Raw genomic sequence first — 24,703 nt, 5'->3', positions numbered from 1 at the left:
AGGCTAAACAAGCCAAGCTCTTTGAGTCTCCTTTCATAAGACAGGTTTTCCATTCCTTGGATCATCGTAGTAGCCCGTCTCTGAACCTGTTCCAGTTTGAATTCATCCTTAAACATGGGAGACCAAAACCGCACACAGTATTCCAAATGAGGTCTCACCAGTGCCTTATAGAAAGTCAGAATGCTGACATCCGCAGAAAATGAATGGATTCACAGCCACTCTGATATATTTAGGATGGAAGCTATGTGTAAGGAAAGCTACGTGGTTTTGTGGATAGGGCACTGGACTGAATCAAGAGACCTGCAGTGAAATACTGGCTCCACTGAAGTCAGTGGCAATGCTTCCACTGACTTCACTGGAGCCAGGATTTCACCCCTAGTTTCTATTCCTGGCTTTCCAACTGACCTGCCATCGCTTCATCTGCTGCCCTTGATCTTGGAGTAATCACTTCACTTCTCCATATCTTAGATTTCCACCTGTAAAAGGAGTCTAATGATACTTTGTAAAGCACTCTGAAATGTATGGATGAAAGTTATTATAGAAGGTTATCATAACTTATGGACTTCCTTATGGGGGTTCTAATTTCTAAAAGGAAATACCTCCAAATTTCAACACTGTTGTACAGAATAAGAAGTTGGAATTGCATTATTCTAGTCATAGTAGCGTAGCTTATGTCAGGTCCTTTTTAAACAGGCTTGGCAGAATTCAATTTTTATTTTTTTATAGTTTAGACGGATGATAAAAAATTTCCTAAAAATAAAAATCAATATTGATTTCAGTTTTCACAGTCCTGGGAAAGTAGGGGGATCTTTGAGACAATTATTTAATGATAGCGGAGACTCAGATTCAGGAAGTTAAAACCCTAACCATTAAAACACAAATACTCAACATCTCATGTCCAAATATACAAAGTATCCTTAAATCAAACTTTCAAGTTCTCAAGCAGGATTTTTCATATTTTATCTATCTGTAAATTTCTATTATCATCAATGGAAATATTTTTTCATTGGTTTGTGTGTGGGTATGGTGAAATCGATGTTTACCACCAATAAAAATCTAATCCTTCCAAGCCTCTTTTTAAAACTTTTGTCATTTTTCCTTTATGGAACCATCTAAAAAATTTATGAATCTCAATAACTGTGTTTAATCAAGATAGTAGACGTGATTTAATAAAGTAACATTATATTTCTATATAGGAAAGTTTGTAGGACCAATACTTTACAATGGGAAAAGAAATAAAGCTTGGGAGAAGAAAGATTATTTTATTACTCTAAAGAGGAAGTGAGATGGCCCACATTGGAACCTTGCCCAAACTCGATCATACAGTTTGGAGAAATTTCAATCTAAATCTGGTCAGAATTTTGCAGCTCACCTACATATCTATTTTAGGAAACATTTTCCTGCAGACCAATAAGAGGAGGTAGAAGAATGTCAATACTCGTAGAGACAATGACCATTTGCAAAATTATGAACTGAATCTGGATTTTGATCACTTCAAGTTCAGGATTTTCAGCTCACCTGATAATGCTGTTTGCAGTGAACGACAAGTATCCCAGTTTGATTCTTGGCTCCAGTCAGCTAATGGGGGACTCCACCAATTGATTAACTAGTCTCTAGCGTTGGAGACCATTTGACTCAATTTTAGCTTAACTGGAGCTGACAAAAGTTAAACTATCACCTCATAAAGCTACTTTCTGAAAGTCTTTCCAAAACTTGGATGGAGGCTGAAAACCAGGCTGAAACACTGTGCTATTAAGTCATTCCATGACTTCTGGGGTGATAGGACAAAGCCTGCCAATCCATGACAATGTGTGATCTCAGTGTGACTGTGACTTTTCCATCTGTTGTGGGCTGTAATGTTTGATATTGACTGTTTGTTGAAAGAGGGAAGGAAATAAGTTGCTGTCAAAACAAGCGTGGAATGTGTTTTTCTGAAATGCACAGAGTGAAGCGTGATTTGAAACCGTCAGGGCTGATATGAAAGGATAGAATGAGTGTGTGTTCTTTCAAGAGAATTTGCCATGGGGACAGAGAGGAAAATGATGAGCCTGCTGCTTCAGGAATTTTCTTGAATACCACTCTGCATTTACAAAAGAATCCATGTGGAGAGAGGCAAAGGCAAGTGGAATTTTTGTCCTGGAGGTACTTTTTCTTTTTTTTTAAACAAGGACAGAAAGGTGCAAAGTGTATCCTGCAGAAATTACATACGTGTTTTTCATAATGAAAAAGATGCCTTCAAAAGCTCATAATTGAATCTCACACATAATTGCATGCTCACTGAACCTCATACTTATGTACCGTTGGCACACATCTGCGTAAGAATTCAATTTCTTACTCACATGTGGGAGATCCACAGCAATAATGTACCCAACTTACATACATACAAATGTAAAAATCTCTGTGAAACTGCAAACAAAACCATTGCCAAATGATCTGTGGCATTACTCAGGTTCCTCACCTTCTCTCAAGGGTGCCAGGGCAGCTTCTCATGCCAGCTGCGAAATCCATTGCAGCTGTCCTGTTTTAATATCATTTACAGTACGTAGTTTATATTTTCAACTATTCCTCATATGCACAATGTGTGAAAAGCTATGGACTATGCAATAAATGATGGGAATGGCAGCTACCTGAACTGTGATTTTTAAAGTACTATAATGGGAGTTTCTGAAACATTGGAATATTCATCTTGGAAAAAAAGAAAAGGCTTTAGCTAAATAATCTAGACCTAGAAATAGATTTGGGCTAGTGGTGTTCAATAATTCAGTTGGATCATACAGGCATCCATGACGATCCACTGAGTCACTTCCTCTCTTCATGTGCCCTTGTTGCCAAGAAGGCTAGTGGCATATTGGGCTGCATTAGTAGGAGCATTGCCAGCAGATCGAGGGAAGTGATTATTCCCCTCTACTCAGCACTGCTGAGGCCATATCTGGAGTATTACGTCCAGTTTTGGGCCCCCTACTACAGAAAAGATGTGGACAAATTGAAGAGAGTCCAGCGGAGGGCAATGAAAATGATTAGGGGGCTGGGGCACATGACTTACGAGGAGCAGCTGAGGGAACTAGGCTTATTTAGTCTGCAGAACAGAAGAATGAGGAGGGATTTGATAGCAGCCTTCAACTACCTGAAGGGGGGGTCCAAAGAGGATCTAGCTCGGCTGTTCTCAGTGGTGGCAGATGACAGAACAAGGAGCAATGGTTTCAAGTTGTAGTGGGGGAGGTCAAGGTTGGATATTAGGAAAAACTATTTCACTATGTGGGTGGCAAAGCACTGGAATGGGTTACCTAGGGAGGTGGTGGAATGTCCATCCTTAGAGATTTTTAAGGCCTGGCTTGACAAACCTGGCTGGGATGATTTAGTTGCGGTTGGTCCTGCTTTAAGCAAGAGGTTGGACTAGATGACCTCCTGAAGTCTCTGCCAACCCTAATCTTCTATGATTCTATGTCTCACCTTAAAGCTACCCTGTTCAGTTTAGCCTACGTCCAATACTAAATTTCCCTCATATTTCCCTTCCTCCAGCAATACCTACTTCTATTCTCCTATCTCTGTAGCTTTCCCCCAGAAATAATTGCATCTCTATAATTTTAAGGCTAGGTTGCATCTTAATCTAATGTAACTGTAAACAAGGAGTTTACCCCATTTTTGACTGTGAGCAAGGCCAAATTACAGTTGTTGGGTTCCCCTGTGTGCAAGAACTGCATGAAGCTAGTGCCACTATTCACCTCATGGGAGGCAGCAGGGCAAAGGAGGAGGTAGGGCTATGACACACCCTGATCAGGAGCACATGTTGCACTTTCTTATGGTTGGCACAGCTGCTATGTTCCTCCACCCTCATGCCAGATACAATGCTGGGGCAATCCTTTTCTGCACCACAGCCAACATGCAGAAGTGCACACTCCATCTCTTAAAGGTAATCTCTCTCTTCCTTCTCTATACAACTGTTTCCATCTCCTTCTGCTTCTGCAAGTTACTTTATCTGGGTCTGACATATAGCCAGCCTGATTCTGTAAAACATTTCTAAATACTTTATGTGATGGAAAATATATAAAAATAAATGGTATTGTTATATTATATTTTGACTCTTTTCTTTTCAAAGAAAGAAAGCTCAGTTAAAAAGACAGAATCCCCATCTTCATACTTGAAAAGAATAATAATTTTTGAAGTAAAGTAAATGAATACTAGGGCCCTACAACTTGATCATGTCCTTTTAAACCTCTGATAGTCTTGCAATGAAGTATTTTAAATGTCAAAAGGGTAGAATGTTTGGCAGACACTTGACACTCCATGTACAAGAGACCCCTAATCAGAGGCTATTCTTAAACTCCATAATAGAATACAACAAATAGCACTTTATGAAACTGCTCATGTTTGCTGTCCTTTAAAAAAAAATCATTTGTTGCTTTTAAGCCCAGATGAACAAGATCTGTTTTTACCTGAACTGTACAATTAACACTTGTTCAGTGGTCTTCTTCTATATTATTTAAATCTCCTGAACTACTTATGCCACTGCTTTACCTTCACTGATTGCTAGTGCAGGTAAACAAAGTATCTCTATAAGTTAACTAGCCTCCAGTCTTGATTATTATTAGGTAGTCAGTAATTTAGCACTAATTATACCCAATAGGCAAAGCATTGCCTACGCTATTCTAGTATTTATCCCCATTTCACAAGGCGTTCTTAAGACAGCAATTGACTATACCATGGAAAAAATACACTCTCCTGTATGCTCATCCATCATGGATGAATGAATAAGCATTAGGCGTACCTCTTTTTCCTTTGAGGTACAATACTCCAGTAAAGCATGTAAGAATCCTGTAAAATTAAGTGACTAACTGTTTTGAATTTCACTCAGCAGGCTTTTACCTTCATGACAGAGCATGTAAGTATCTTGACACAAGTCACTGCCCAAGAACAGTGGCAGGGGAAGGATAGCTCAGTGGTTTGAGCATTAACCTACTAAACCTAGAGTTGTGAGCTCAATTCTTGAAGGGGCCATTTAGGGAACTGGGGTAAAAATCTGTCTTGTGATTGGTCCTTCTTTGAGCAGGGGGTTGGACTAGATGACCTCCTGAGGTCCCTTCCAACCCAGATATTCTATGGAAAACATACTACAGTATATGGTGCCAATTGCCCATCAGCTTTTGTTCATTAAGATGTTAGTGCCCTCTGGTGGTAGATATTTATCTGCCCTTAAATAATTTTAAGATCAGCTGTTTTACCCCAAGTAGGGTTTATTGCTAGTAATACTTGTCATTTATCAAAAAAGCTGTCTACACAAAGTTTTTGCCATGCACTTATGCAGTATATAAAAGAGAGCAATTTCTATTACAAATTAAAATAATGCAACCAACAGGGGAAAAAAAAGTCACAGATCAGATCTGAGAGTCTGAATACCAACATATAACAACTTAACAGTAGGGGAAAAAAACAGGTTTTAGTGTCTCTATTTCCTTTTCTTCCTCTCAGATATGGGAAAATATTATGGTGTTTTACTGCAAATGTAGGCGAGATTCAGCCAGGAAAAAATGTTTATTGATATGTTATGTTTCTCTAGTTTGAGACATTACATGATAGACATTTTTTTAGAAAACAAATGTGTGGCTCTGATTTACCAAAATATTTTGTACCGTTTCCTTTAAAAATAAATATATAAATGAAAGAAATGTATAACCAGAGATGTTCTGCAACTGTCCTGCTTCTGATTCTTTACTGTATATCAGCTGTGTTCCCTAAAATGTAAGGGGTCTAAACTTATATGTAGCCTGCTTTAATGAGTAGTTTAGACTTTTGAAAGGGCAAAAGCTTTAGATTGTTCTCCCACGGCAGAAATTTCAGGTGTGTTGGCTGCATTTCGCTAGTAGACAGATCTGACCTAAGCATTTGACAAACTAAGGTCTTCCTCTCCTAATCCTCTGAAGTGAGAAGAAATCGTCACAGTAAAGGGAGACATTGCTCACAGTGTGATACTTGGAAACATCTGCCATCTCCTGAGGGCTTGAGAAGAAATAAAAAAGAAGCTTATGAAATACAAAATCACCATGGAATACATATTAATGAATACAGCTTGTTTTGCAGTAGAGTCCACTGTGTTGCTTCACAGATACACTGCTGCTTGCTCCTCTTCTTTGTATTCAGAAAGCGAAGAGAAGCCAAGAAAACGTGGAGTAGCACAATTGCTTGGCTTTTACAAGAGTAAGTCAGTAGCCTGGGAACCTCTGAAAAAATATTGAATTTATTGCATGGAGTTTGTATAGCATGTGACAGCCTGTGATTGCTATATAAACATCACTATGTAAATATCACAATGCAAAATACTAAAGAGAGCAAAGAAAGGAAGACCCTTGTTGTTTTCAAATGCCTAGACTATATGTGTCCCCTAGCAACTTTCGCATCTGAAGCTTTCCAGTGAGAGTGCACTATCATTGTTCCTCAAGCAGGAGGCTCATTTTCTCATATTGTGTGGCATCTTTGGGAGAGCTCCTATCTCTCTCAAAGGAGACTCAAGGAAGCTCAGGAGAAATGAAAAAGCTAGTATATTTTCTTCTTGTTTGATCTTTTTTCTCAAAAGAATCCACATAAATGGAGCTGTCTGCTTTTCCTAGGCCAAATTCTGCCCCGGGAGATGCCTGTGCAACCCTAATTAAAGTTGTATAAATGCAAAGAAGGTAGAATTTGGCCTTTGAGCCATAAGTGAAAATGAATGATAACAATGAGCAGGCTGTCCCTATTTATTTGTTCAAATGATGACTAAATTTAGGAACAGACTTTAGGTCCAGCAGTACTTGGTGAAACTCAGGATAGAGAAGATGCAAATGGTAGGATACTGCTCACTTTTACACTCCCCCAAATCTGAGCCTGTGTTCCTGCTGGTCTAGACCCAGATAGAAATCAGAACAGCCTTATGGTGGCTGTTAGAATCTCTGTCACAGGGTGAGCTGGCCATTTTAAGAGGGCCCTGGACCTAGCTGCATCTGTGATAGACCTAGCAGGCCTTCCCCCAGATGGAGAAGATGCTGAATGGTCTGGTGACTAAATCAGGTAATAGGCTGAGGAGCACCTGTGCTGATAACAAGTCATGAAGAGTTTAAATGAGTGGAAGAACTCAGCTATCTTTTCACAGAAACCCCTGAGTTAGGGGAGAAGACTGGGGGTGAGCTCAAGAACAGCTGTAAGAGTCAGTGCTCTATTAAAGAGTGGGAGAAACTGAGCAGAGCCCTTGAAATGTGTGTGTTTTTTTGGACTCTAATGCCCTGGAAGGTTAGGACTTGTACATAACTCTGCTGGAGGACTAAGTCACTTCAGCATATGACAGCTGGTAATTGAATGTGTTGAAAGCTGTGAGAGTACTAGTGAAGACTCAGGAAAGAAATTGAGGTAGGGTGGCTCTGGTAGCATGCCATACCATGAGGGGATGTGTTCATAGATGGCAGCCTGCTACGTGCTCTAATGGCTGATCGGTGGAATAGGAATCTACCCATACCCCCTTCGCTCTGGTCAAGCCACGTACACTAGTCGCAAGGAAGGTGGTGATGTAGGTGTATTGGGGTAACACTCCTGCAGCTGGTTATGCCAGCGCCACAGCCAGTTTTCGTCAGTGAGTGGTACAGAGTGGTTGCATGGCACCTTAGGATCTGGCCCACTATTTCCTTCTATTCTAGCCCCTCTTCTCCAAAAGGAAAAAGCATTCTGGGATGGAGATAGTCCCACCAACCAGTTTTCAGATCACCGATTAAGTTTTTTGTGACTGAGGCATCAGAGTGGGGCATAGGTAACCGACGTTAAATTCTTAGCACTCAGACTTCCTGTCTGACTTTGTGCAAGTCACTTTAGACCAAGATTTTCAGAAATAGCTAAAGATGTGTGGGTGCTCAAATTGAAATACCATAAAGTAACTTGATTTGCAGAGAGTGCTTACCATCTGCCCTATGACAATCAGGACCCTTAAAGATGTTGTAAGGTGGGCGCTCAAACAACCCCTCCCTCAAAAAAAATACAAAGCATCCAAAAATGACTGGGCATTTTTGCAAGTCTTATCCTCTCTTTCTGGCTCAGTTCCTCATCTGCAAAATGAGGATAGGAGTATTCTTCTCACACTGCTTGTGATCCAGAAGAACCTCAGCTTCCTAAACTAGATGAACCAAATCAAAACTTCATCAGCACCGCAATGATGCAATGAGTGGGGCAAGAGAGAGAAGTTGGCACAAGAAAACCCCTCCTGCTTCCCATTTTCCAGGGCCAGACTCAAGAAGCACTTGGCTGTCAGCCAGTGCTTGGCATCTGTACCCCAGCTGAGACCCTGCTATATGTGTTTGGCCCTGCATAGTCTAGTTCAAACAGGAATTAATTCAGGGAAGCTTCATGGCCTGTTATATAGGAGGGCAGACTAAATGATCACAATGGTCCCTTCTTTATAATTTATGACTTAAAAATGTGTCATTCAAATAAACTGCAGAACACACTTAGTTTTATTCAATTAGGGGCAATCCTACCACTACTTCCCAGTCATGGAATACCTCAAGTAGTAAAACCAGTTTCCCTCTCTGCGAGGTGTATTAATTTGGATGTCATGCCCTGGCACGCTCAATCACTGCTCTCTACACTGTTGTATACAGGGCTAGTGCAGAGACACTTTTGCCAGTGGCTCTCCTGTGCATCACCACTGTAAGACTTAAGTGGTGAGGAGACCCTCGCACTGGCCTGTGACCCTGAATCTAACATCAAAGTTTCCTTCTATCATTTTTTCCTCTGTAAACTATTAACTACTTCTTTAAGAATGAACTGCAATGAAGAGCTTACTCATATTAAAATTAGCAAAAATTCATTTTGGAAAATTATCCCCATATGCCAATGCACTATTGGTTTACATGGAAAATACAAATTCCCTTATTCCACATCTCATCAATAATTGACAAAGGCGCTATTTCCCTGGTAAAGATTGGGAAAGCATGAAATCCACTAACTTCTTTAAAAAAAAAATCCCATGAGAGGAGTCCAAATTATTTTTTCTGTGATTTAGCATGAAAACTCTGCAGTAAAATTAAAAAAAACCACTCTTCTAGGTCCTTTCACTTGGCTTAAGTACCTAGTTGACTGATGGGAGATGTGATTTTCTTGTTTTAAAATGTCTGCTATTTCTGCAGACTCAGTTATAGGATAATTGAAACAGCATGCTCTTTCCAAAAGCAATGGCTGCATGAAGAGAAACTATCATGTAATAATCATAAATTATCAGACAAATAAATAGAACTTATTCACTGCTGTACTAATTATGTAGTATTCCCTCCCCACCGCCACCAGTTTTTAGCTATCTTTTCTTTGGTTTCCTGGATCCAGACTAATCAGCAGACCCTCTCAATAAATTGGCACCTCCTGCCCTGAAGCAAAAGGGCAAGTGACTCTTCCAAATCCTAGGTGATTCTGGATGTGAACTCTCTTATACTTCAGTGAAGACTAAGAAATGATTCCTTTAAAAAAATGTTCTGGGACACCACAGTTTAAAACAAAATTATTTTATATTTTCAGACAAACCAATCCTCACAACATATTTCACACAAACATGGGACCACCGTGCAAACCTTTGGATGTTGTTATACCCAAATTAAATCTGTGACGGAGTCGCTTTCAAATTCTCCTACTGTATTTTTTTCAACAGTCAATGAATAAATCCTTTACTTAAATCTTATTTCTGTATGAATATCTCAAAGTAGGTGATTGGGAACAAAGTTTCAATAACTTGTGCATTAGCACAAGCAGATAGCTAAATGTGCACATAATGAGTAAAACTCTAAAGCTAATCACAGGCTATATCTACATTACATGTGACTGCCAGTGGTGGTAGGGTACATATAGCTACACAAGCAGTGAAACACAGGCTGCGTCCGCATTGTGGTGTGTAGCTATGCATGTCAGTGACAAGCTCTGGTGGGGGAGAGGCAGCAGGAAGAGGCTTCGGCAGCTGCCTTCTAGCCAAGTCTTTCCCTGATGGGGGGACAGGGCTCCAGCAGTGGGGAGCTGGTAGAGATTTCCCCCTCTGCCAGAGTCTTTCCCTGCAGAGAGTTGGGGAATGGGAAGGGGAAAGGGACCCAGCAGCCTGCAGCATAAATGGGGAGGCACAGCTTGGGCGAGTAGAAAGCCATGTACGGTATGTATTGGCATATCAATCCACACTCTCCAGATGTGTCTTCACACTAGTCTCTATTTATACTTATGCTATGGAGGACTACCTGTGTATGCACACTCCACACCACCAAAAGAAGCATGCAATGTAGACATATACATAGTGGTAAGTGATATTAGTTCCTTCTTTCTGTATTTTCTAGCCAGGGCCGGCTCTAGGCACCAGCGTTCCAAGTATGTGCTTGGGGCAGCCCTTTTCAAGGGGTGGCATTCTGGCTTTTTTTTTTGCTTCTGCAGCAGCACTCCAGCTTTTTGTTTGTTTGTTTGTTTGTTTTTGCTTGGGGCAGCAAAAAACCTGGAGCTGGCCCTGTTTCTAGCAGCAATATCAACAGAAATCACTGAAATGTCTTTCAGCTGAAGCTGGAAGCCACGAATTAAAGCAAAGTGGTCACCGGTTGTGGGTTGGTTTTTGTTTTTAAAGAATCTTAAGTTGAGCAACCTTTCTGAATGGCCAAGTCAGTGGCTTTCTGCTCTCTTTTCATATGGGAAGCCATTAGTTACCGCATCCCACTGAAAATCTTACAGAGCCTGATTCAATCATCTGCGATTTCAAAGAGGTTCCACTGGTATTACAGAGAGCAAAGTGTGGCACAGAGGGTGCTGTTTTAGGCTAACTCATGTTCTGCCTCTGTCTTCAATGTCTGCATGGCACTTCTTTGTGTGATGGACTGGTGTGGCAGATTGTGGGGAACCCGAGCTCAAAATGAAACTGCATAGCTATTTGCTAATATTTGTCATAGTAACTTGCCATTCCTTAAACTATGAAAAACATGCAGATATAGTTGAAACCCACACTTCTGGAGGGAGTCTCAGGTGCTCATATTAAGAATTATGGTAGATAAAAGGAGTCTGTGGTCTGAAAGTAGAAGACCACAACTTAAGAAGTTGTACATTTTTAAAAAGTAGGGGGATACATTTTTGCAGTTTTATTTTTAACCAAGTCTAGTTTTGACATTACTGTTAACATCATACTCTTACAAAAGGAATGCTAGCACTAAAGCCATTGCACATCATTTTTACACAACTTTAAAAAGAGGAAAAAAACCCTTCCCCCCCCCCACAGTACAACAGTGATGCAGGATGGAATTTGGTTTTAGTGCCCAGCAGGAGAAGAGACTGTTAAACATCACAATGCAATCACAAAGAAGGATGGCTAACAGATCATTAAAATAATTTCACTGCTTCCCCCCCACCCAGACTTTTTCAACTCTCCCTCATCCCTTAGGGAAATTATCCTTTCTTGATTGCCCTCCCCCTCTCTGTGCCTGAAGGCCCTTCTATTAGACTTTGAGAATTGATGGGGCCAGATGGATCTTAACAATTCACTGTGTTAATATTAAAAATCTTTATCATCCTTTTCCCTGGGGAACATCTTTTTAACATAAGATTGCTGAACATGAGGAAGACTGAAAAGTAGTTAAGCTGTTTATTACTATAGTAGCCTTGTTTATAAAGAGACCTTCAGATGATGAGGGAAGAGGGCTAACAAGGTTCACACTTATGAGGATAAACTTCAGGAGCTAAAACATGTTCATTCTTACTCAAATCTGAAGGACAAGTAGAGTACGATTAGGTCACAAGTATCTAAGGAGCTCATACAAATATCAAAGCAAGACTTAATCCCACTGCAAGGAAGAAGAACAATATGTTGTCACAGTTTGAATATAAGAAGAAAGCAATAAATAATTGGACATCCCTGAGAAACCTTTCAGCAAGGTTATCAATATGTGGCATAAAGCTTCAGTGCAGCTTGATAGAGTCAAATGACCATGGCAAGTAGCATGGAGGGATTTAAAGACATTTTAGGACATCATAACTGGAATCACATCCAGAGAAGCAGACTGCAAATGTTGGAGAGCTACGGAATGGACTGGGTAGGTCTTTTGGTTTCACCAATCAAAAAAAACCCCCAAACTTTATTCTCAAAAGCATCTTCATTTTTGGATAATTTGTGATTGTTTAGTACATCATTCCAAACATATTTCTGATTTATACAAGTGTCAGAAAAATCAGAGGAAAATCCAGCCATTAACCCAGATTTATCTGATCTCAAAACTTAAGTTGCCCTTTCACTGATAAAAGATAAAAGGCAGTTTGCTGTTTCTTGAACACAGTCCTATATAAAGGCATTATTAATTATTTAAAAATACATTAAGTTGAAGCACCTCTCCATGCCCCTTCTTAGGTCATTTCTGTCATGTTAGAGAGAGAGTACACAGAACAAGATACATTGAAATTTCTCTGTTGAGATTGCCCAGAGGTTGCTTCCTTTCTAGTTGAAGTAGCTTTCTTTTTCTAAAATAAAAATTGTCAGTTCTCCCATCCATTCACTCTTTCTCTTTTGGGAAATCCTTTTTTGATTAAAGACTTAAAATGCAAGCAAAAAAGTCATATGGACCACTTGGTTTTTTGTTTAGATTTCAGTAAATCTTTAAACTTCTTGAAAAGATAAGCAGCCAATTTATATGGAATAATAGTATTAGAGAATGTACTCTACTGCTGAACTTGAAACTTAACACAGAAAACCAAAGGGAACAGACATAGTATTTTGGAAATACCTATGGAGCTAGGCCAGGCCTTGAACATCTGCTGATGGTTCCCCACAAACCACACATCACACTCAAGATTTTCAAATGTAAATTGTAATTTTGGGTGCCTCCATTTGTGGGCCATAATTTACTATTATTTCTCATGCGAAATTCCTATTGAAGTTGAAAAGAGCTTTGCACATAGATTTAGCAAATGTTTTCATTCTATAAAAAGTGCCTGGATGCCAGGGTCTTTATTGTGACTTAAAGCCAGAGCAACGCTCTGAGGTCTGTTGGGCCAAGCAGCAGTAATCAGAGATACTCTGCCTGTGGAGTGGTCAAACCACCATACTTTCTATAGGGAACAGGGATGGTTGGAGAGTCTTTCTGGAGGCATAGCTGAATTCTCCTTAGTTCCACCAGCCGCACTCTGGTGGCCAGCTGAGCACATTCAGGGCTCCCTATAAAGAAATACTAATTAAGCAGGGGCAGCTCCAGACCCCAGCACACCAAGCGTGTGCTTGGAGTGGCATGCTGCAGGGGGCACTCTGCCGGTCGCCGGGAGGGCAGCAGGCAGGGTGCCTTCGGCAGCATGCCTGCAGAGGGTCCGCTGGTCTCGCAGCTTCGGTGGACCTCCTGCAGGCGTGCCTGCAGGAGGTCCACCAGAGCCGCAGGACCGGCGAGTGGCAGAGTGCCCCCCGCGGCATGACGCCATGCTTGGGGCGGCAAAATGTCTAGAGCCGCCCCTGTAATTAAGTAATTACCAATTAGGCCCTTTGATTTATTCTCACTTAGGACAGTAGAAGAGTTGCAAGTAAACGTAATAGGTGGAATTTCTCTCTCAAAAAAAAAAATCAGGCAAGCATTCAGCACAGATTCTTAGTACATCTGCATCAAGTCCATTCCTGATAGAAATGTTATAGTGTACCTTTTCACTGTTGCATACAACTATTAAAATCCTTATAGTATTAAAGTAAATGAGATGCTCTGTTGCCAGTCATTTCAAAAACTGTTTATGAAGAAAATGTCATGCCTTAAATTAATAGGATGTTTTATCTCAAGTAACATAAAACTTTAGTAATGCAATGTATGGTGGTAGAAAATCAAGGGGCTACACAAAATATTGTGAACAATATTTCAGCTAATGGATGCATTAAAAAAAAAAGTTTAAGATGCTGTATTAGTTCCTAACGTAGCACACTTAGCCCTGGTCTACACTACGAGTTTAGGTCGAATTTAGCAGGGTTAGATCGATTTAATCCTGCACCTGTCCACACAATGAAGCCATTTTTGTCAACTTAAAGGGCTCTTAAAATGATTTCTGTACTCCTCCCCAATGAGGGGCGTAGCACTGAAATCAACATTGCCAGGTCGAATTTGTAGTAGTGTGGACACAATTCCATGGTATTGGCCTCCTGGAGCTATCCCAGATTGCTCCATTGTGCTCCAACCGGGAGCTATCCCAGAGTGCTCCAACTCAGATGCACTGGCCAGGTAGACAGGAAAAAGCCCCGGGAATTTTGACTTTCATTTCCTGTTTGCCCAGCGTGGCAAGCTCATCAGCACAGATAACCATGCAGTCCCAGAATGCAAAAGAGCTCCAGCATGGACTGAACAGGAGGTACTGGATCTGATCACTGTTTGGGGAGATGAATCCATGCTATCAGTACTCCGTTCCAAAAGATGAAATGCCAAAATATTTGAAAAAAATCTCTAAGGGCATGATGGACAGAGGCTACAACAAGGACCCGCAGCAGTGCCACGTGAAAATTAAGGGCTCAGGCAAGCCTACCAAAAAGCCAAAGAGGCAAATAGCTGCTCTGGTTCGGAGCCCCAGACATGCCGCTTCTACGATGAGCTGCATGCAAGTCTAGGGGGTCCCCCCACCACTACCCCACCCCCGTCCGTGGACACCTGCAAGGCAGGAGTCTCACACAACAGGGATGAGGATTTGGGGGATGAGGAGATGGAGGAGGAGGAGGAGGATAGCACACAGCACGCAAGCGGAGAAACCATTCTCCCCGACAGCCAGGAGCTGTTTATCACCCTGGTGCCAATACCCTCCCAACCTGGGCTCACGGACCATGAAACCGAAGAAGACTCTGGTGAGTGTACCTTTGTAAATGTAATGCATGGTTTAAAAGCAGGTGTGTTTAATGATTAATTTGCCCTGAAGATTTGAGATGCATTCGTGGCCAGTACAGCCCCTCCTTTTAAATGGCCAACCAACTGGTGCTTGGTATGGGAAATAAGGGTGCTGCCCTTTGAAACCATTCCCACATGTTATGAAGGTTGAAGATGCTGAAAGACTGTGGCTTACTATGGCTGCCAGCAAGTCGAATTCTGCTCTAGTTCAAAAAGGAATTAAGTACTATGGTCTATGTTATGCATGAGGCCAGGCTAGATCACAGTGGTACTGTCTGGCCTTATAATCCATAACTAATAATATGCTCTAATTAAAAGCTGGACATGGAAGTTTCAAGTAAAACATTTCTAGGCATATACCTACAGCTCCCAAAGTACTGCTGGGCCTGCCCTATCCACGCCACAAAAGGCAGCAGGGTTGAAGAAGAATGTTGGCATCAGTATTGGAGACTGGAAGTGAGCACCAGCTCAGCTGCTTTGTGCCAGTGCCAGTGAAGTGTTCCTGTTTTCTGACTGGGAGCTTTATTTTTCACATTTCTGAGGATTATTTTTCTCTGCTGAGAGCGCTCATCAATTATGGTATTAAGCCTTTGCTAGGAGCAGTTTGAACAACTTCCAATGTTGTTCTCATCAAGGAATCTCTGCCTTTTTAGCAGTAGCTCTGTGTGGCTTAGCTTCACCTCATAGCTTTTTTGATTCTGTTCCCCACCACAGCACAGCCTATACCAGCAGTCAAGGTACTTCCTATATCCAAATCAGGAAGGGAGGAATAGCTCAGTGGTTTGAGCATTAGCCTGCTAAAGCCAGGGTTGTGAGTTCAATCCTTGAGGGGCCATTTGGGGATTGGTCCTGCTTTGAGCAGGGGGTTGGACTAGATGATCTCTTGAGGTCCCTTCCAACCTGAATAATCTATGATCTCAGTTAGGTGTGTGGGTGGTTATTGGGTCTGACAGTGTTGGATGAGACTACACTAGAGATGGAACTCACCAGCATACTGAAAAGACCAGAACCCATGACTCTTTGCAAACCTACCTACTGGCCCTATATATATGTATATACACACACCTTGAAATACTCCATGTAACTGCACAAGTGTCCTCATTTGTATTAGTCAGTCCTTTGGAATTCCCAAGAACTTTGGTACATATTTATGAATCTTCACATACCAATGTTACCATTACATTGTTGAAAGCGAATTTATTCATCAGTAATTAGGTTCAGATATAGAAGGTGTGTTATTTAGGATAGCAAGGGATGTGATGAGGAGTAATTGGATTTAATGAAGAAAGGGAACATTTAGGCTGCATATCAAGACAAACTTCCTGACAATGGGATTCATTAGGATGTCTCCCAGGGAAATGCTGGGAGCTGTGTTGTATGAACATAGACAGTTAAGTTAAACATGTATTTAAGGAAATTGAATGGAAAATCTAGTAGTGATTTTCCATTTCTAAATTTTATAATTCTGAAGTAACAGTCACAGGTCAGTTCAGACACCAAACAAGTCTTAATAGTTATTATCTAGAAACTAATTATGGGCCTGATTCTGAAAAGCACTTAAATATATGAATAACCATATCCCTTACTTAAACTTTGCTTTAAATTTAACAGGACTTATGCATATACAGTTAAACATGTGCTGAAGTGCTTTCTAAATGAGAAATTGGGAGGCATAATTAGTTTCAGCTGTCCTGAATATAGATGCTTTCATTAATTAAGGCATATGACTTCGATGGGCATTGTATTGGACTCCATGAGAGGAAGGAATACCAGACCTAGATAGCTATCTAGCTAGATAGATATAGTTCCAGATAGTTAAAGATTAGTTAAAATTAAATCTCTGGAGCTGTAAATTTGGATTCTAGTTCACAAGCTAGAACAAATACATATCCAAAACATAAGACTTGGTAGTGATGGCAGAATTTAACTACCCAGACATCTGCTGGGAAAAATATGCACACAAGATGTCCAATAATTTCTTAGAATGTACTGGGAACAAGTTCTTGTTTCAGATGGTGAAGGAAGTAACCAGAGTGGCAGATATTTTAGACTTGATTCTGACCTTCAGGGATGAATTAGTTGTGAACCTAAGGCAACTTGGGTCCAAGTGATCATGAAATGATGACTTCATGATTTCTAGGATTGAGAGCAGCAGAATAAGGATGATGGATTTCACAAGAAGCAGACTTCAATAAACTTAGAGAACTGGCAGGTAAGAGCCCTTGAGAAGAAATATCTAAGGGGAAAAGGAGTTCAGGATAGCTGGCAATTTCTCAAAGAAACAATATTAAAGGTAAAACAGCAAACTATCCCAATAAGAAGGAATTAGAATAACAATAAGAGGCCAATATGGATGCATCAGGAACTCTATAATGACCTGAAAATCAAAAAGGAATCCTATAGAAAGTGGAAACATGGACAAATGTTAAGAATGTTACAAGAACAGCACAAGCATGTGGAAACAAAGGGATCAGGAAGACTAAGGCACAAAATGAGTTATAGCTAGCAAAGGATATAAAAGGCAGTAAGAAGGCAATTTATAACTCTGTAAATACATTAGGAGAAAGTCAAAGGAAAACGTAGGTCCACTACTTAGCAGGGAAGAAGTGAGAACAGATGACACAAAAAAGGGTGAGTTTTTTAATGATTAATTTGGTTCAGTCTTCTCTAAAATAGTCAGTTGTGACTGGATGCTTAATACAATCAATACTAACAACAAAGCGAAAGTAACAAGCCAAAATAGGGAAATAACAGGTTAAAAACTATTTAGTTAAATGTATTCAAGTCAGCAGGGCCTGATGAAATTCACTAGAGGATATCTCAGAACTGTTAGCGATTATCTTCAAGAACTCTCCGTGGCTGGATGAGATCCCAGAAGACTGAAGAAGGACAAAAAATTCCTATCTTTAAAAAGAGGAACAAAAAGGATTCCGGAAATTATAGACCAGTCAGCCTAATTTAGACAGCTAGAAAGATTCTGGGCCAAATTATTAATCAATTTATAAACATCTAGAGAATAATAAGATGATAAGTAATAGCCAACATGGATTTATCAATAACAATTTATATCAAACCGGCCTCATTTCCTTCTTTCTCAGGGTTACTGGCCCAGTGGATATGGGGTAGCTATGGACCTGATTTATCTTGATTTTGGTAAGGCTTCTGATAACATCCCACAATGGTATTCTAATCAGCAAAACTAGAGAATGTGATCTGAATGAAATTATTATAAAGTGGTTGCATATCTGGTTGAAAGACTGATTCAAAGAGCAGTTATCAATGGTTCACTGTCTAACTGGGGGGAGGGGGGAGGAGCGTATCAAGTGGGGTCCCACAGGGACCTGTCCTGCATCTAGTATTTTCCAATACTTTCATGAATGACTTGGATAATGGAGTAGGGAGTATGATTATAAAATCTGTAGATGACACCAAGATGGGAGGGATTACAAGGGTTTTGGAGGACAGGATTAGAGTTCAAAATTACCTTGATAAACTGGAGAAATTGTAATCAACGGGTGAAATTGAACAAAGACAAGTGCAAAAAACTACTCTTATGGAAAAATCAAATGCACAAACACAAAATGGAGAATAACTGGTTAGGCAGTAATACTGCTGAAAAGGATCTGGGAAAAACAGTGGATCACAGCATGAATATAAGTCAACAATGTGATGCAGTTGCAAAATAAGGCTTGTATTCTGGCCTGTATTAAGTGAGAATGTCATGGGGGTTGTGTAAAAAGCCTTGCTGAAGTTCAGATATATTATGTCAGCTGCATTCCCCCTATCCACCAAAGCAGTTACCCAGTCAAAGAAGGAAATCAAGATGGATTAGTATGATTTGTTCTTAGTAAATCCATGTGAGCTGCTAATGATTATCCCTTCATCCTTCAGGCATTCGCAAATTGAATGTTTTGTACATTGCTCTGGGATGGTCTAGATATAATTAGTTCTGCCTTAGGTGTAGGGGGCTGGACTAGATGATCTCTTGAGGTCTGTTTGATCCCTGCATTTCTAAAATTATATGATAAACTCTTCCTTTTTTAACTTGATCCCCAAAAAGAAACAGCAAATATAGAATTAGGAAAAAACTACTGAGTATCAGAGTGAGAAACAACAAGGATGACTTTTAAAATGTTAAAATTCAAAGTAAATGTTTTTCTCCTCTTCCAAAGAATTTACATTAATGCGCCAATTACTCATTCCTTTCCATTGACATTAGCATAGGTGACATTAGCCTAGGTTAAAATTTTGCCTTCTTACAAGTAAAAAAACAAACAAACAAACCAAAAACTAGAATGAGTTCACAGAGGGAAAAAAAAGAAAGATTAAAGTTCTATAGATCCTTTGACTAGAAGTTGGTCACTAACATCCCCATTAATCCTCAATGCCCCAACAGTCTGTTCGAATCTGGTGGCTCTTTCTAGGAGTCTATTGCATTCAGTACCTTTAGCAGTAGCCAGCAGTTCTGTTCCATTAGAGGACTTGTATTTAGTGGGAAAATCATTCACATTTCATCAGAACTTAATCTTAGAACTAGATCATATTTGAACAATTCCATATCCCAGCACTATTCTGCTTTTTTGTCATCTTGTCTCTTATTCCAAAACATTTAAGAAAGAAAATGCCAGAATATGGTTTTATTCCTATCTTTTCTCCTTTTGGGTCTACTTTCTCATATAGAATCTTTGTAATTCCATTTCTGCTAGAGTCTGGCCACTTCTCCCCTCAATGGATCAGGACAACCCTCTGTGCTTCAAAGAAATTCTCTCCTACTGTGCTGAACATGTGACTTCCCTCCTGAAAGGGAAGTTTTATGGAGGAGCCCTAATAGGAGAAAATCAGGCCTAAAAACTATTGGAGGATTTAAGTCTTTTCCTGTCCTTTCATATTAGACTTATCTATGTAAGTAGACTCCAGATTTGTCTGATTAAGGGAGAAAGAAATGTATTATCCTGATTTATTGACTGTCCCAGCAGCCTATACGTTCGATTTCCTTTTGTCACATTCACATCAAGTAATTGTGAGTATATGTGCAGTCCTAGTTAGAGTCAGGAGTTTAAGGCCAGAAAGGACCATTAGATCATATCCTGTATATCACCGACCATCTACACCACCAAGCACTTGCACACTAAATGCAGCAATGGAAATGAGACAAAAGTAAATGACACCCACAGGAGATTAGATCAGAGGGGTAGACGTGTTAGTCTGGATCTGTAAAAGCAGCAAAGAGTCCTGTGGAACCTTATAGACTAACAGAAGTTTTGGAGCATGAGCTTTCATGGGTGAATGCCCACTTCGTTGGAAGCAGGAAGTGGAAATTTCCAGGGGCAGGTATATATATGCAAGCAAGAAGCAGGCTGGAGATAACTAGGTTAGTTCAATCAGGGAGGATGAGGCCCTCTTCTAGCAGTTGAGGCGTGAAAAACCAAGGGAGAAGAAACTGGTCTTGTAATTGGCAAGCCATTCATAGTCTTTGTTTAATCCTGAGCTGACGGTGTCAAATTTGCAGATAGACTCATAGACTCGTAGGTCAAAAGGTACCAATATGATCATCTAGTCTGACCTCCTGCACAAAGCAGGCCACAGAACCCTACCCATCCACTTTTATAACAACCCCTAACACATGACTGAGTTATTGAAGTCCTCAAAATTGTGGTTTGAAGACCTCAAGCTGCAGAGAATCCACCAGCAAGCGACCCATGCCCCACGCTGCAGAGGAAGGCGAAAAACCTCCAGGGCCCCTGCCAATCCGCCCTGGAGGAAAATTCCTTCCCGACCCAAATAGGCGATCAGCTAAACCCTGAGCATGTGGGCAAGACTCACCAGCTAGCACCCAAGAAAGAATTCTCTGCAGTAACTCAGATCTCATCCCATCCAACAACCACTGCAGACTTATCTCGAAATCAAGACCATCTGGCAGACTTATCTGCTGATAATCCAAGATCAATTGCCCAAATTAAACTATCCATCATATCATCCCCTCCATATACTTATCAAGCTTAGTCTTAAAGCCAGGTAAGTCTTTTGCCCCACTACTTCCCTTGGAGGCTGTTCCAGAACTTCACTCCCCTAATGGTTAGAAACCTTCATCTAATTTCTAGTCTAAACTTCCTAATATCCAGTTTGTACCCATTTGTCCTTGTGCCTACATATAGTACTAAGCTTAAATAATCCTCTCCCTCCCTAACGTTAATCCTCCTGATATATTATATATAGAGCAAGCATATCCCCCCGGAGCCTTCTTTGGCTAGGCTAAACAACCCAAGCTCTTTGAGTCTCCTTTCATAAGGCAGGTTTTCCATTCCTCGGATCATCCTAGTAGCCGCGTCTCTGAACCTGTTCCAGTTTGAATTCATCCTTCTTAAACATGGGACACAGAACTGCACACAATATTCCAGGTGGGGTCTCACCAGCGCCTTAATAACGGTACTAAACCACTCCTTATCCTTGCTGGAATACCTCGCCTGATGCACCCTAAAACCGCATTTCCTTTTTAACGGCCATATCGCATTGGCGGCTCAGACATCCTACTATCAACCAATACCCCAAGGTCCTTCTCCCCTCTGTTGCTTCAACTGATGCGTCCCCAATGTATATCAAAAATTCTTATTATTAATCCTCAGCAGTTTCTTTGAAGTCTGGTGCTGAAGTTTTTTTGCTCGGCAGGATGGCCACCTTAAGATCTGCTATTGTGTGCCAGGAAGGTTGAAGTGTTCTCCTACAGGTTTTGTATATTGCCATCCTAATATCTGATTTGTGTCCATTTACTTTCCGTAGAGACTGTCCAGTTTGGCCGATGTACATAGCAGAGGGGCTTGCTGGCATATGATGGCCTACATTACATTGATGGACGTGCAGGTGAATGAACCGGTGATGATGTCAGATCTAATTAGGTCCTGTGATGGTGTCGCTGGTGTAGATATGTGGGCAGAGTTGGCATCGAGGTTTGTTGCATGAGTTGGTCCTGAGTTAGAGTTACTACGGTGCGGTGTGCAGTTACTGGCGAGATATGCTTCAGGTTGGCAGGTTGTCTGTGGGTGAGGACTGGCCTGCCACCCAAGGCCTATGAAAGTGTGGGGTCATTGTCCAGGATAGGTTGTAGATCCCTGATGATGCATTGGAGGGGTTTTAGCTGGACTGTATGTGATGGCCAGTGGAGTCCTGTTGGTTTCTTTCTTGGGTTGTCTTGCAGTAGGAGGCTTCTGGGTAACGTCTGGCTCTGTTGATCTGTCCTTATTTCCTCTGCGGGTATTGTAGTTTTGAGAATGCTTGGTGGAGATTTTGTAGGTGTTGTGCTCTGTCTGAGAGGTTAGAGCAGATGCAGTTGTACCTCAGTGCTTGGCTGTAGACAATGGATCATGTGATGCTGCCGATGGAAGCTGGAGGCATGAAGGTAGGCATAGCGGTTGATAGGTTTTTGGTATTGGGTGGTGTTAATGTGACCGTCACTTATTTGCACCGTGGTGTCAAGGAAGTGGACCTCCCCGTGTAGATTGGTCCAGGCTGAGGTTGATAGTGAGGTGGAAGCTGTTGAAATCGTAGTGGATTTTTTCCAGAGTCTCCTTCCCATGGGTCCAGATGATGAAGATGTCATCAGTGTAGCTTAGGTAGAGAAGGGGCATGAGTGGACAAGAGCTGAGGAAGCGTTGTTCCAGGTCAGCCATAAAAATGTTGGCACAGGAGACTAGACTATTACATGCCAGAGGGAGAGAACAGGGAATTCTGAGGTGCACTAATGTTTGAAGCCCCTGCAATGGCAAAGAAATAATTAAGCGAGATCTAATCACATAATCCTGGCACATGACCTGCACCCACACACTGAAGAGAAAGGCGAAAGTCCCAACACACATACACATAAGAGAGAGAGAGAGAGAGTGCGCTCAGTGCCACCTCAGATTCCTGGCCCAGCGTGCCTAGTGTCCCATCTCCAGCCCTGGCCATCCTGATGCTTCAGAGGAAGGAGACTAAAAATAACCCCATAATACATTGAGGGAAAAATAATCCTTTCCTGATGCCTGCCAGTGGCTGAAAATATAATTGTGTTTATACATTTGAAAAGTCTATCTAGAACAGAATATTGACCCAAAAATACTGAATATTTAATTTGAAAATATTCATGAAATTCACCAGAGAAGTTATATTATGACTATGTTGATGAATTATTCACTTCCACTCCCAACTACCTACCTCTTGCCCTAGTTACATGAGCTGGGTGAATATGGGGCTGGAGGGGGAACTAATGGAATAAGTTATGGCAAAAAACATCAAAACACATATCCAGTCAGTTTTAGTCCTGGTAAAAAATATATTTAACCTTTTCCCATATAAAAATAACGAGGAGTCCGGTGGCACCTTAAAGACTAACAGATTTATTTGGTCATAAAGTGGGGTTTTTTACTCACGAAAGCTTATGCCCAAATAAATCTGTTAGTCTTTAAGGTGCCACCAGACTCCTCGTTGTTTTTGTGGATACAGACTAACATGGCTACCCCTCTGATATTTATACCATATAAGAGTAGTAGTGGAACTTATACCTGTTCAAAAACATTTCAAATATACAGGAGAAAAGCTTCCCTATTAACAAGAAAAAAATACGGACACAGATAGTACTTAAGTTGTAAATGATTTTTCAGCAGGCAAGGACTGCTATCTAAGGAAATACAGGGATTTATGACCAAGTTGAGAGAATGATAAATTAATACAATATGACCCTGGATGGGCTTCCTAGTGGCTCACAGAATATACAAGCCACAAAGTTCTGCCCTTTGCTGGGTTTTACTTTGTTCCTCCTGTGAAGGTTGCAAACAGTCAGGTCAGTGCATTTGCACTCTTCCCCTTAGATTAAGACCAGGATCACCACAAACTGCTCCTTTCCTACTCCTCAGAAGAGGGTCTTCTAGTTTAATGACCTCCTACTGAATCGGCCTTCAGCCATTTAACTCTTGCTGGCCTTGTTTGCTCTCCCAAAGACTGCCAGGAAAATTGTTTTGTAGGTTTTGGCCCTAGCTGGACAACTCTGGTAAAACTGTCTGGTGGTTTCTTGGGACCTGGATGTACTCCCATCACATCCTTCTTAACTGTAATACAGAGCTCTATAATTGCTTTGCAGACTGAATCAAAAGACATTAAAAAATCCCTACTCAAAGACAAAGTACTGTTTGTATGTATTTGTAATGATTAGTGGGACGTATGATGACAGACAAGAAGTGCAGTATTTGAATGTACTTTTGTGCCTGATCTTGCCTTACTTAGGCACAAGAGTCAAACTGAAGTCAACTAGAGTCTTGCCTGATGATTGGATCCTTTATGTGTGTTCGTGGATGCATTGTATGAATATCCCCTTTATACAATATATATTCAGTACAATTAGTGTGATTGTATTGTGTCTCAGTTTCGTATGCTGTAATTACCTTTAACTTCTCTTTACCTTTGAGTGTTTTCAATGTACTGAAAAATTAATATTAACTTATTAAAATGTTGTATTCTGTTAGTTTTATTACTAGTGGACTGCCAACATTGTGTTTTGCACCATATAGAACATGCACCAAGGAGTTTTCAATCCAAACAACACTTGCATGACATTGCCATAGGGCAAATTTTTCACAGTCACTCTATAAACCGTGAAGATGGATGTTTTAGTAGGAACAATGACACAGATCCTTAGCTATAGTCCTGAAAATAGCACCACTGTATATTAAAAATAAAAGCAGAACGGGGTTCTTGCCAGAAAGGTTTTATTTTCTGTGAGCATTCTTCCCTAAAATATGCTTGAATTTACACCCTGCAGGGTTTAAACAAAGAAGATAATTAAATAGATCCTTCAAAGCAAAGACTAACTGGTGTGACAGAAACTG

This window comes from Chelonoidis abingdonii, chromosome 15 (assembly GCF_003597395.2).
Source record: "Chelonoidis abingdonii isolate Lonesome George chromosome 15, CheloAbing_2.0, whole genome shotgun sequence".
Lineage (NCBI taxonomy): Eukaryota > Metazoa > Chordata > Testudines > Testudinidae > Chelonoidis > Chelonoidis abingdonii.
Note: the sequence above shows the minus strand (reverse complement) of the source record.